Genomic DNA, 12,469 nt, shown 5'->3' with positions numbered 1-12,469 from the left:
TGTACGTCTCCTCCACCGTCGATTAAGGATATGCAACGTATCTGTAATTCTGGATATCTATGGGCAGCGGTCGCTTCGCCATTTCGGATCTTTCAGGTGGCCGCTTGCTCGTTTGTCACTTTATGTTATAAAAAAAAACAGTTGAACATTAGGTCAATTTTCACACGAAAAGGTGCCTAGATAAAATGACATAGAGCTAAAAATTGGTAGAGGTAATATTTAAAATACATCGCTTGGATGGTTGCGGTCCTGGTTGGGTTGGTTGTTTGTTGAATGGTTGGCTCCCTAGTTGGGTCGCCACTTGAGGGCCTCGCGGAGGACAACTTGCCTGCACCAAACTAGCTCCTGCTCCGTTTAGGCTACAAAAATTTGGCCTAGACGTAGAGGATAATCTGGAAGAACACATAGGCTACTCATTTTTGTTTTTTAATTCCACGCGGACGGAGTCGCGGGCGAAAGCTAGTCTGCTTTAAGTATAAAAAAAACAAATGAAAATAATAACCGTTAGAGTTATTATTTTTTTCATGTAACAAAATAGCGTATTAGTAAAATAGTTTGAAATGTAAAAGAAAGAAAACGATCTATGTAAATACAATTTAATAGAGAGAGTGATGCGTTCGTTTTTACCTATTTACTCTTAATAACAATTTTTAAGACACTGCGTAGTTACAATTATTGTAACAAAGAAATTGTTTGTCAATGGAAAAATTCAGCGGCGAATTCCAGATCTTCCGGATAGCCTTGAGTGTGAAAGTATTCTGTGCAGACTGTAATTAGATTTGTTTCTTTATTTTATTTACTTCTCAGGCAGAGCGTAGATTTCTTTCAACGCCTTAAAAGCGCGTTATGCAAAAGCTCGCAAATGTTTTGGTGGGAAAACGTTATTTCAAAGGAAACGTAGGAAGAGTAAGAAGTTGAAAATTCTTAAAGCAAAGATATACGTTAAACTATTCTGTACCGGTTTTTAGCCTGGTTTATGGCGCGCAGTTCGACGTATGTTATTGCACAAACATCAAACTAAAATTATTGACTAGATATTATAGAAGTAAAATACAGGCTCGGTGCTACGTGCAGCGGTGCGGCCGCGGCGGTTTGGCGGCGTGGCGGCGCGGCCGTGCATACCGAATCGTAAGATCAAAGCACGCATAGGTACTTTACCAAGTCGAACACCCACACGTATCCGCCACGTCGCGCGCGCCCGTGTGTTGGTGGAATAGAACACACAGACGCGGGCCCGAGGCAACACTAATAAAAGTATAATAAAAGTTACCGAGACAGAAGTGCGGTGTACGGTACTATTTGTTTGGAGGGAGGTTGGAGGCACTCATACGAGCGAGGGAGAGGCTGCGTCGGCGCGGGCGGCGGGCGGAGGGCTGCGGGCGGCGGGCGGCCAGTTTACCGTTGCGAGGCGCGTTGTGCGGCCGGACGCTGGACCGTCACCCGCGCGCCGCCGGCACCCGACACCGATCTGAGCAGCCTCGGCTTGCGCCCCGGAGCTTCCCTGACTTCATCGCACCCCCTGCCCTACTGCTATACACCGGGACTCGACAGTTCCCCGCTGTGCACACGACGGGTTGTTGACAAACTTTATATTCAAGTCTTGTTCTCTAACGTAGACGCGAAGTGCTACAACTCGTGCTTATTTCACTGAAGTGCTAATCCGATTTCTCATAGTTTTTGGATCGCATCCTCACTGGCTAAGGTAAGTCTTTTATTTTATAAATTGCACTGTAATGTTTTGGAGTTTACAAGATTCGCTTAGTACGTGAGGCTGTCGATACGCGAACCCACACACACATACATAATGTTAAATGACTAATACAAGTAGACAAATTCCAATTAGAATTTATATACAGCATGTATAATTTATAATATAAATCTTTATTAAAATTTAAGTAAAAATCTTTGTTCTTAAATGGTCTGTGCTTTATACTTTTCAAGGCTTATGGGATTTTAATTATTAAAGTAGTATTTCATTTGCTCCTATTTTATGAGTTTATTGAAATAAAAACAGCGATCCGAAAATACTTGTAAAAATAATTGAAATAAGATTAACATTTATCGTGCTGCAATCTTTGTTAGAAACGTTGTAAAGCGGCTGCCACATGTACACGAAATTCTTAGAAGCGTACAATACTCGTAGCTTAGCATTGGAGTCTAGCAATACTCACCTACTCCTTTATCACTAAGAGATTGATGCTTATTAAAAGAATTTGACAATGTCACTTATTGAGATAAGTTAAGACGATTTCCTGTTACTGGATATCAAAGCCACGTGTAAATTCATTTAGGAACTTATGAACCTAAATACTCTTAATAATATTATAGAAGTTTTTTTGTTGACTAAAAACTCTTGCTTGTTATTAATTGTATTATAGCCTTAGAAAATGTATGCAAATTAAGTTATAAGGGTTATTGCTGGTTTGATTATCATACATGTGAATGGAATGCTAATAAATTCTTCCTATCTTTAACCATGATAAGAAGCGGTATGCTTTTTTATTGATATTCGTTTGTGTAAAAATGCACAATACAAGGAAATAAAAATTATTTGATTATTAACGAATACTGTCTTGATAGTGTATTTAATTTAAATGTTGCAAATGAATAATTATTAACGTGTGTATGCGTTTTGAACTAAACGTGACGTCATTTATTTTTCATTTTACACTTTGTACTCAAATAAAGACAAAACGTAGAGAAATTTGGTGTTAAGTAACGATTTTCACACCATCTATTTTTATCGTTGGTACATGAAGATGATAACGTAAGAGTGTCTTATTCGATGTTCAATTATGTTTGCCTAATATTGACTAACATAAGCCAAGAGGTCGCTAACGGCCGCAAACCAATAATCGATCTTTAGGGTGTTTCGAAGATTTTTTTAATTACTAAGTATGGTTCGGAGCACAAAAATGGATCGCTTGCTCTGAATAATAGATCAAGTTATTCGAATACTGCTAAATTTAAAAGAGACGGTTTGAAATTATTAATTAAAAATACCACGGATGGGTAAGCAATACTTTTTAGATCAAATATAGGGATCATTGGTTTGGGACGTGTGATCCGTGCGTGTTTCTCACGTGCTTGTTTTTTGAGTATTACTACTAAGTGCATATACCGTAAACGACCTTTTTTGTTTTTGTTTAAGGAAGATTAATCTTGTAACGCTATGAAAAGAAGGATGTTACACAGGGTCAGTGACAACAATGGCAAGATGCTTGTTAACGCGAAGGTTGTACACAATATTGATGCAACTGATTAGCTTTTGGCAGTTCAGCAAATTATCTTATCACTTTTTATTGCAGTATAAAAACGGTTCTACTTGATTGCTTTGTTTGTCAATTCTTTTTATTACAGTTTTGTATTTGAAATGTGACGTGCGCGTTGATGTCTTTTCTTCTAACAATATGCTGTGTTCATATTTTGCTCTAGTATCGTAATTGAAATTTTATTTCTTTTATTTATAAAACTTCTTTTGATTATCAAAACTTAAATATAACAGGTTATTTTATTTAAAATAAAAATTAGAGTAACGGCAAAGAGCGTTAAAGTGTTAACTGTTTGTACATATTTTTATGATTCATGTCAACAAAAAAAAAAGTTTAGCAGAACATAGACGTATTAAACAACAATTTATGCTCAGTTTACAATTTAATTTATAGAAATGTGCGAAAGATAAATATTCAATTGTAACATAAGTAATTGTTTATTACAAACTCGTTGTTACTTTAATACTCTGTAGACTGAATGGAAAACTACTTCAATTGGGTTGTTCGTGCAAATATAATAATTAATCACTGTGGAAGTATGTAACTTGAAATATGAAGTTAAATACAATAAGGTTCTAACAGGCATTTACATTTAGCATCTAGCAGTAAGTTAAATGAAAATATGGACTCATTGCACAAAGAATAAAGTGACTCCGTGTATAAAATATTAAAACATAAACGAGCGTCAATTTATGCGATAAGCAAATGGATCGTTCTCAAATGCCCGTAAAGAGTTTACCTACGTGATTTAATAGCTCGGAAATTTAAACCATATTCAGATACGAGTTACCAAAACCGCTTATTTCGAAACTTATTACGATCATTTCAATTCTGCCGTTCCTTGCATGCACGAATATAACTCAACTACTAACTCGATGCTATCTTATTGCCTACTTTTAAACAATTAATATAATTGTAACTAGCGGATATTAATTTAAACACTGAACTAGAGGGTCCGCCAGGATGGCGCGCAAATCAACAACCCTTCCAATGACATTGACAGCTGTCAGTTAGAGATGTGACGTTTATGCCAATAATATAGTGTTGCGCCAATTCTACAGCGCGGTAATTTCTTCTTAACACGACATATATATTATTTAAATAAAAACATATAAATATAATTGACTTTTGCTCAACTAACGTGGTTACTTTTGTATCGAGTCTCAATTGTGGTCTTAAACAGTAATGTCAAATTCACCTTGACAAGTTTATCTTATTCGTCGAATCGTTATGAACCAGAAGTGCCAATAATAAATTGAATGTTTTATTTTTATTTAATGATAACTCTAAAGAAATAATGTATTGCATTTTTAAATATACTTCAAAATTAGATCTCTACAGAGACCTTGTAATTGAAATTTTCTTATTCGTATTCATTGTCCATTTAGGAACAAGAGCTCCATATTTATGAAAGCAAAAGCAGTTTTAAAGTTATAAATAGTGCCGACTTACATGAAAGGCGTCAAGCAGTCCGTATCGACAGCCTCTAGAGGTCGGCGTACAGTGACCGAACCACCTAAAATACAACACTATCCAGTAAAATTATAATTTGTTAACATGTATTTTATATTATCAGTGAAATAATTATTTAAGGTTCGGTTGGTAGTAAAGTATATTTAATAGCCTTTAATTATATTATATCGTTCGGTTGTACTAAAACATTTTATAGCTCGCTAATATATTGAGGTCATATCTTAATTAAAATAAAATTACTACGTTGATTGCAGAATTGCTCTGTCGATTACGTGCTTAGTTCGCCAGAAAAAGGATGTATTTTTTTATCTGCCTCTAGTTTAAAGATTAAAAAGTTCTATTGAAATATTATCTGTACAATATAATTCGAGTGTCTACGATATATTACTCGCAGTATCTTTGCTGATAGTTTCCTGATGTCACGTGTTGCTGACGGTACTGAGCAGACAAAAGCTGGACAAGACGTCATTAAAATGTACAAGCGGTAATGTTACGTTTATGAATATGTTAACTTATATGCTATCTAGGATCAATAGTCAAAGATTGTATTGATTGATTGAAAGTCAAGAAAGAAGTCTCATATACAGTCGGTAAGTTCATGTCGTATCAATGATAGAAATAATATGACTGTAACTATATGATTCAAAGTAATGTGAACATTTAATACTCATAAAATAATTGTTTTTCATTAACATATTTGTAATGTATTTCAAATGCACAGTAAATATAAATTGTTACATAAATTGAACACATTAAATAACTTTTTATGTTAACGCCAAAATACGTACGGTCAGCACATTATGAAACATAAGCCAACGTTTATTAATTAAAAATATTTGAAGCTTCTAATAAAATGGTTGTAACTATGATATTGATTTCAATTCTTTCCTCATTTTCTGAGAATCTGGTAGACATTATCTGAATTTTGTTACATGTTCGCATAAAGACAGATTTCTTTGAAATTCCCCTTATCAAAACATTGACTTTCCTGCTAATTGAATGACCGGCATTGTGCCTTGACCCTTTGTAGGTGTCGAGGCGCTAGGCGGAAGATTAGCGTTCAGTCGACCGCGACGCTCTCGGCTCTCCTGCGCAGAAAGTGTTTGTCCTTGCTCGCCCATTATGTTTGACCTTTGGCCCTGAAACTTAACCGACAGCCCCATTGCTCTTTGTTGATCGTTAACTTTAGACTATTTTTAGTGCTTACTCATTTGTTTTGATAAATTCTTTTGTTTCTGTATTATTTTGATCAATAAAAATACAAAAAATACTTTAATAATATTCTGGCAACGTAAGGTTGCCCGATTTGGTTCGAATTTTTAGAATAAATAAAGATTATATTTAATTATTAAGTTAATGTTGTGCGTGAATATTGCACAGTTACTAGATTTCAATTTATAGTTTAGCAGATGCAGTTTTGCTATCAAAACTCATTGGCGTGTAGGCAATTTGCGCGGGAAAACAAATGCGTGACTATTTTGATACATGACACGTAGATTTTGTTTTAAATCATAGAAAGCTGAGTACAGCGATCATTACTTTTATCGAAAGGAAATTGACTTGAGTTCAGTTAGCAAATTTACGTATATTGCTTATAATATGTGTTGGAAGATTACACATTCCTTGTAGTGAAAGTGTACTCTTGGTGCATGACACATGTAGAACATTTCGTATTCGTGTTCAATACGTCTGTGAATACTGTCGATGAATCTATCCCAAAGCTTCCAGTTAAATATTAAACATATTTGTCGTTTAATTAAAATTAATTTCCCTTCAGTATTCATCAGTTCATTATCTAAAATGTAAATCGTTAAATAAATCACTAAAACTTTAAATATGTAAATTCATGTCAAGCGGTTAATTAGAGATCTTTATTGGAATTCGATACCTAATAAGCGTACAGTGGACAATTTTATTCTTAGAATGACTTATTTTATTTTATACAAATATTTGTTGTGACAGACTTGAATAATGAGGGTAAAATATGTTTGGAAACATTAACGTTTATGTGTGATAATAAAATAATATTTATTGACGTGAGAGATGACCAAATTAAACATGCACTAATAATTTGAATTTGCATTAACAACGAGATGTGACGTAGTATCGAATGACCCGCTCCGTGTCAGCGGACAGAGGAAGTGATCCGGTATGTATGAGAACATTCGTTGTGTGTTTTTAAGCTAACCGGTGCTACATAATGTTTAGGTAACTAGTTTGTCATGTTTGATTAATTTTTGAATGAAAATTATAATAGGCAAATGTGAATGTTCTAAATTAAAAAATTATAGTATCACACTAAATATATTTTAGATGCCAGCAATTAAAGCACTGAATTATTACATAACAAAAAGCTAATTCAAGGACTGCATTAAGAAACCGCGTTGTCGATATATAAAGAGCGTTAAAAGTACTCCTTTTAAAATTAAATCTGTAATATTCAGGGATCAATAACGTGTTTCGTTGTTGAATATAAATTAAACTCAATAAATCACGAGTGTCGTATAGATAAAACGCAATACGTAATGGATATCTCATAAATTACAAAAAATGAGTTTAAGTTACATATGCCAGCCGAAAACTTTGATTTTAAAGACTCGAAGTGTGACTAATCTGTGCATATTAAACTTCAATAAGATAAAATAAACTTGAGCCGACATGCAAACAAATCTCGGCCACGTGTGTCGTCACACACGTCCGCACAGCACACACGCACACACACGCACACTGTCGCCTCGCGGGTTGTTTTTGTCGAATATTAGAGTCGAAGAAACCGCCGAATACCGCTAGCAGCGCCGTCGGTTATTGCTCTCGGATTCCGCAACAAATTAACATGTATTCGGTACAACTACATTTTATACTTAGTAATTTTTACGATAAATGTTTCTTTGCTATTTGTAGATACGCGAGAAACGCTTTTTAGCCGAACAAGTATGTAACACTTCTTCTCAATTGTCGAAAATTACCATTACGATCTATTCGCTAAGAACTCGACAACCAATGTTGAATGTGTGTCAAATGTGTTTAAAGGTTTTGACGTCATGTATCTATAATGATTAGCAACATAATGATGTATTCGACTTATTTTATCTCTATATTCTTGTAATAATATATGAATTAGGAATTACAGTTTAAATTTAAATTATATTTTGCAACTGTCCTAATTAATATGCCGATACACAGACAATTGTTGAATTGTTATTAATTTCGTCAGGAATTAACAACTATATTGGACCATAAAAACACAAATCTTTGTTCTTATAACAAAAACACATACAGGTTAGGATTAGTGGTTAAATGCTCCTTATTTTGAAATGTTATTCTAATGACGAATGTAAAAAAACACTTACAAAGAACTGCTAAAGAAGAATGTTACATTGAATGATACAAAAACGAATATTCTATAGTTTTTATAGCACTATCAAATCTAGTGTTTAAGCGCAATTCCACTTACGTTAAGTGGAATTAAGAAGTCTTATAAGAGAGAGCACTAGAAAAAACAAATATCATTAGTGTTTTAAAGCTTTCACGATAATAATTCAAACAAACTGTAGTTACTGTAGTGTTGCGGATGTCCATCACCGACGGGATACTCAACATGAAGCGATCTGGTGCTCATGTGCTCCTTTCTCCTTTAAAAAGACTATGATTACGACTGCACATTGTTACAAATAAGATAACGTGCGTCATTCAATCCCTATTATTTTATTTATCGAAAAAGTTACCACAAAATGAAATCGTTTCACTGAGAGAGCAATGAGAGTAGACATCTTTATTAGACAGACACGCCTCTTATTCTATAAATATAAACCAGTTACCGTAGCTTGTTCACTAAATCAATATAAGGAAGAGCCACTTGTAATTACATCATAACTGGTAAGGTTCTTCTTCCTTTCTCTCTTCAGTTTTATACCTCATAGACAACGTTGATTATATATTTGGTACCCATAAAATATAAATTACTATCGCTCTTATATAATTTTTCTAAAAGTTATCTTAGAAATAAACTCGTATAAGGAAAAACGCGATGTTCTTGCGGATATTGTTGTCATAGTTAATAAAAAAAAGATGTAATCCAAATGATTAGAAATATCATAAAATCATATTTCTGTGTCTGTTGCATTAACCTTGTTTTTCTTTGTCAGACGTTTTTGGTTTTCTAGACTACGTTTCGTTAGCTCGTGACTTTAAAGGGCGTAAAGCTCAGACAGCTATTATCTTCGTAAGCTTTCAATCTGATGATTTGTGAAAGCTTTGGTACTAATTCCTAGCAGCTTTGAGAAACTCCTATCGATACGATCTGTGTTTATAACGTTATTTGTTAAATTTCGTTTTAAGAAAGCGTTTATTAGAAATTATATGACTCTTCCTTAATAGCTAGGTAGTTAAACCGCATTTTAAACAAGGTATTTAACATATTATATTATTATATTGTGTAATTTAGTGTTGTCTCATACTGTTTTGTTTCTTTATTTAATTCCATCTCATTAAGTTTTATTTGTCTTGTAAAGTTAAAATGCTTTGTTTGTATAAGGTCTCACATTTAGTAATGGTTGTAAATGGAAATTAATATCGCTAAGAGATTTTCATTAGGCTTAATTAAATTACTTAATCACTTACTACAAGGAAGAAAGGACGCATTCAGGGCTCAGCTTTGCTTTCAAACTTAATCGAAAAAAAGCATTAAGAAATTATAAAAAATATAAACAACTGCAAAAAATAGATAAATACCAAATTAGATTTCAACAGTAGCACTTCCGTTTTTTTATAAGAATTTAACAAAATCATTCATCACTGACAACGCAGTTATTAATAGTATATTTAGAAGATAAATAGGTATAATTTGAATAGAATAGTTAAGCTTTTTTTTATCTTTTTAATAATATAGATAAGTGTTATTCATCAAAAAATAGTCGGAGTGCAAACGAGACTTCAAATTAAGAACTGGTTTGTTGAAATATTCGATGATAGAGTGCAAGTGAAAGTCATGATTGACGTACATCTTATAAACAGTTTCGTTTTGGTTTTCTATTCGTATCTTGAGACCGCGTGTGTGTGTGTGTGTGTTTGTGTGTGGATGCAACAAAAACACAAAGTTATTCCAAACGAGCGCCGAGTTTGATAACGACATCGAATGTCCTTCGTCGAGAATTCGATGCGGAAATTAAATGACTAAATTACTACCTACATTCCGTACGCAACAGACAGATCGTGCTCGCTACTCTAGGTTTCAATCATTGTAAATTAGTTAAGCTATCTTCTATACAAGTGTGGGTAATGTGTAATTTCTATATATGTGGTGTCATTTTCCACATTATGTTTTCACGATTCTGAAATTTTAAAATTGAATCAGAAGTGAAAACATGATGTAGTACACAATTTACGTTTGTTAGTAAACCTATTAGTCGATGAGTTCGCTGATATACAGCATATTTATCTTGTGGTGAGCATAGCATATTTATTTATTTTTCTCCCTCAGTGCTTTAAAACTATAAAAATAAAACTACAATAATCAATAATCTATAACACATCTGTATCTTAAACAATAACAGATTCGATTAGACTTACATAAAGAACAATAAAAACTCTATTGTGCTTTAATCGAATTGTCGAACATAAGATTACGAGCACAATTTAGGTATAAATTAAGTTTTAATTTTGTCGTGTACTTTTCCAGAGATACGACCTTCAGCTTGTCATAGCCGGAAGCGTTGCACTAGCAGATTGCCACTAATTTATTTCACCACTAACTATGAACGAGTTTATTTTATTTCCATATTTGTATTTATTTAAAATGATTGACTAGTTAGCAAAAGATTTATACATTAAACATATCGCTATCTCGTATCTTCTTATTAAAAAATCTGAGACAACACAGTATGTTGTTGCACATGTTTTCAAACAGTGGAAATTCGCGGTAAAAATCATAAATTTCATACAGCGCGATTAAAATGTTGTTCTTAAAAACTCGTGCTCGAGATTAAATGGCTTGTTACTTTATGCTCCAGTTGTAAACGTGATATTTCGAGTTTTAAAACCTTATGGCGGAAGTTATTTTGCAATCATTGGTTTTTAATTATTAAAAAATTATTAAAAACAAATTTGTTTATGTTGTTGTATCAAAGTACGAACGAAAGTTTCGTTTAAAGTTGGTTTTAATTGGTTTACTTGGATTTGAGATTTAATAATATAATTTTGTGTAATTTACTTTTAAATACCCTTAAATATATTTCCTGTATTGAATTAAAAAAAAAGGAATACAGTTACAACCGTAAGTTGATTAATTAGCTTAACAACCGCTTGACTTGTAATCTTTTTAATTTATACCATTAATTGGAGATCTGCTTTCTTAATTTATGATTACACTTTTTAATTAAATACATATTTAATGTATATTTTTTAAGCTGTAGCATTTTCAGAAATATAAACAGAATATGGTATATTTCTAAGGCGAATACTAACAAATTTCTTTACGAATCGTATCTGTAGAAAGCTGTTTTACTCGTATAAGTTTAAATATAAAAAAAAAAGCTATGTTCCATCCTTCATCAATGTGTGTGAAACGCGAACAAAAAGATCATTTGCGAGATCAGATGAAGTTTGAAATCAAGATCCGCAGTACAAATAGAATGCTAGGTGTGGTCTGGAATTCGAAACTATTATTGAACAACTGTGTAGTTAAGTTAAAAGTACTCAGAGTATCATTTGTTATTTTTCGCTTCCCAAATAGCGGTCGAGATGAATCTGCGAAATGAATAAAGCCGCAACAGTGGTATCCAATTAAGTGGATTGCTAATAAAAGTGAAATCGAAGCGAGTGCAGTGGCCGCGGCGGGCGCGGCGCGGCACTCCAGTGACCATTTCTCTGAACTTTATGAGGAATGTCTACATTTCTAATAAAGTGCTACGTATTGGTACATTATTGGAATGTAAAGTGCTATAAATTGACTACAGTACCAATAATCGTACGGTTTACATATTAGATATCTTAAATTAGGAAAAACAGATATTAAAAACAAGTGTTTTACTTTATTATCCTGATATTTGAAGGATTACTGTGGTGACATTGGTCATCGTGGCGACGCACCACGACGTTACCGCGAGGAATACACTCGCTGCTCTTATTGTGGCACGCCGGCGGCGGCTGTCGGTTCCACGCTCTCGAACAGAATTCGCACGTCGACATGCGGTGTGTAGCCTGTACCACACATGCGCTAGCGGTATCTTGGTATCTCGTGACGCTCGGCGCCGCCCAACCAACGCGTCTCGCGGCCGCGACCCATTGTATCTTTTGTTACCGATGACAACATGACGAAATTAGCCCGAGTTATGATAATCGTTCCTAATGTTTGTTCTCGATTCATTCGCATTAAAATGTATGTCGGCTCCGTCGTACGGTTCCGTTTGTACGACACACGTCAGCTCAGATATAATCAAGGAACTCGATTGTCTGTATAAATAAAACCGGAATATCAACTGATTCGCGGCGTTTGTTTGACGACGTGCCTACTACAAAGTGGTGTCATTTGACTATTTTTAACTTAAATGCTTAGTTATAAAATGTCTTTTAGTTAGATTTAAATTTATTGTAGAATAAGTTCTGTGCATTAGCAATGTGAACAAAGAAGAATTTCGTAATTTAGATATTTTTCTAAATTCTTTTTGTTTCACGTGTGTATATTAGTATAGCGAATGTAATGCTGACAGATAGACAACTTATAATGC

The 12,469-nt window shown here is 33.8% G+C and overlaps 1 protein-coding gene across 2 annotated transcripts in view; it reads left to right on the top strand.

Annotated features, from left to right (window-relative positions):
- The first annotated feature begins 1,374 nt into the window (after positions 1 to 1,374).
- Positions 1,375 to 12,469, top strand: part of LOC106108066 (zinc-responsive transcriptional regulator ZAP1-like) — a 50,877-nt gene continuing 39,782 nt past the window's right edge. For both annotated transcript variants that reach the window (XM_013289146.1, XM_013289145.1), the window contains exon 1: positions 1,375 to 1,702. The gene's annotated coding sequence lies outside the window, so the exon portion shown is untranslated. The remainder of the gene's footprint in view (positions 1,703 to 12,469) is intronic.

The sequence above is a fragment of the Papilio polytes genome, unplaced genomic scaffold, assembly GCF_000836215.1.
Source record: "Papilio polytes unplaced genomic scaffold, Ppol_1.0 DF821845.1, whole genome shotgun sequence".
NCBI classification, from domain to species: domain Eukaryota; kingdom Metazoa; phylum Arthropoda; class Insecta; order Lepidoptera; family Papilionidae; genus Papilio; species Papilio polytes.
This window is presented reverse-complemented; position numbering and strand designations above follow the sequence as displayed.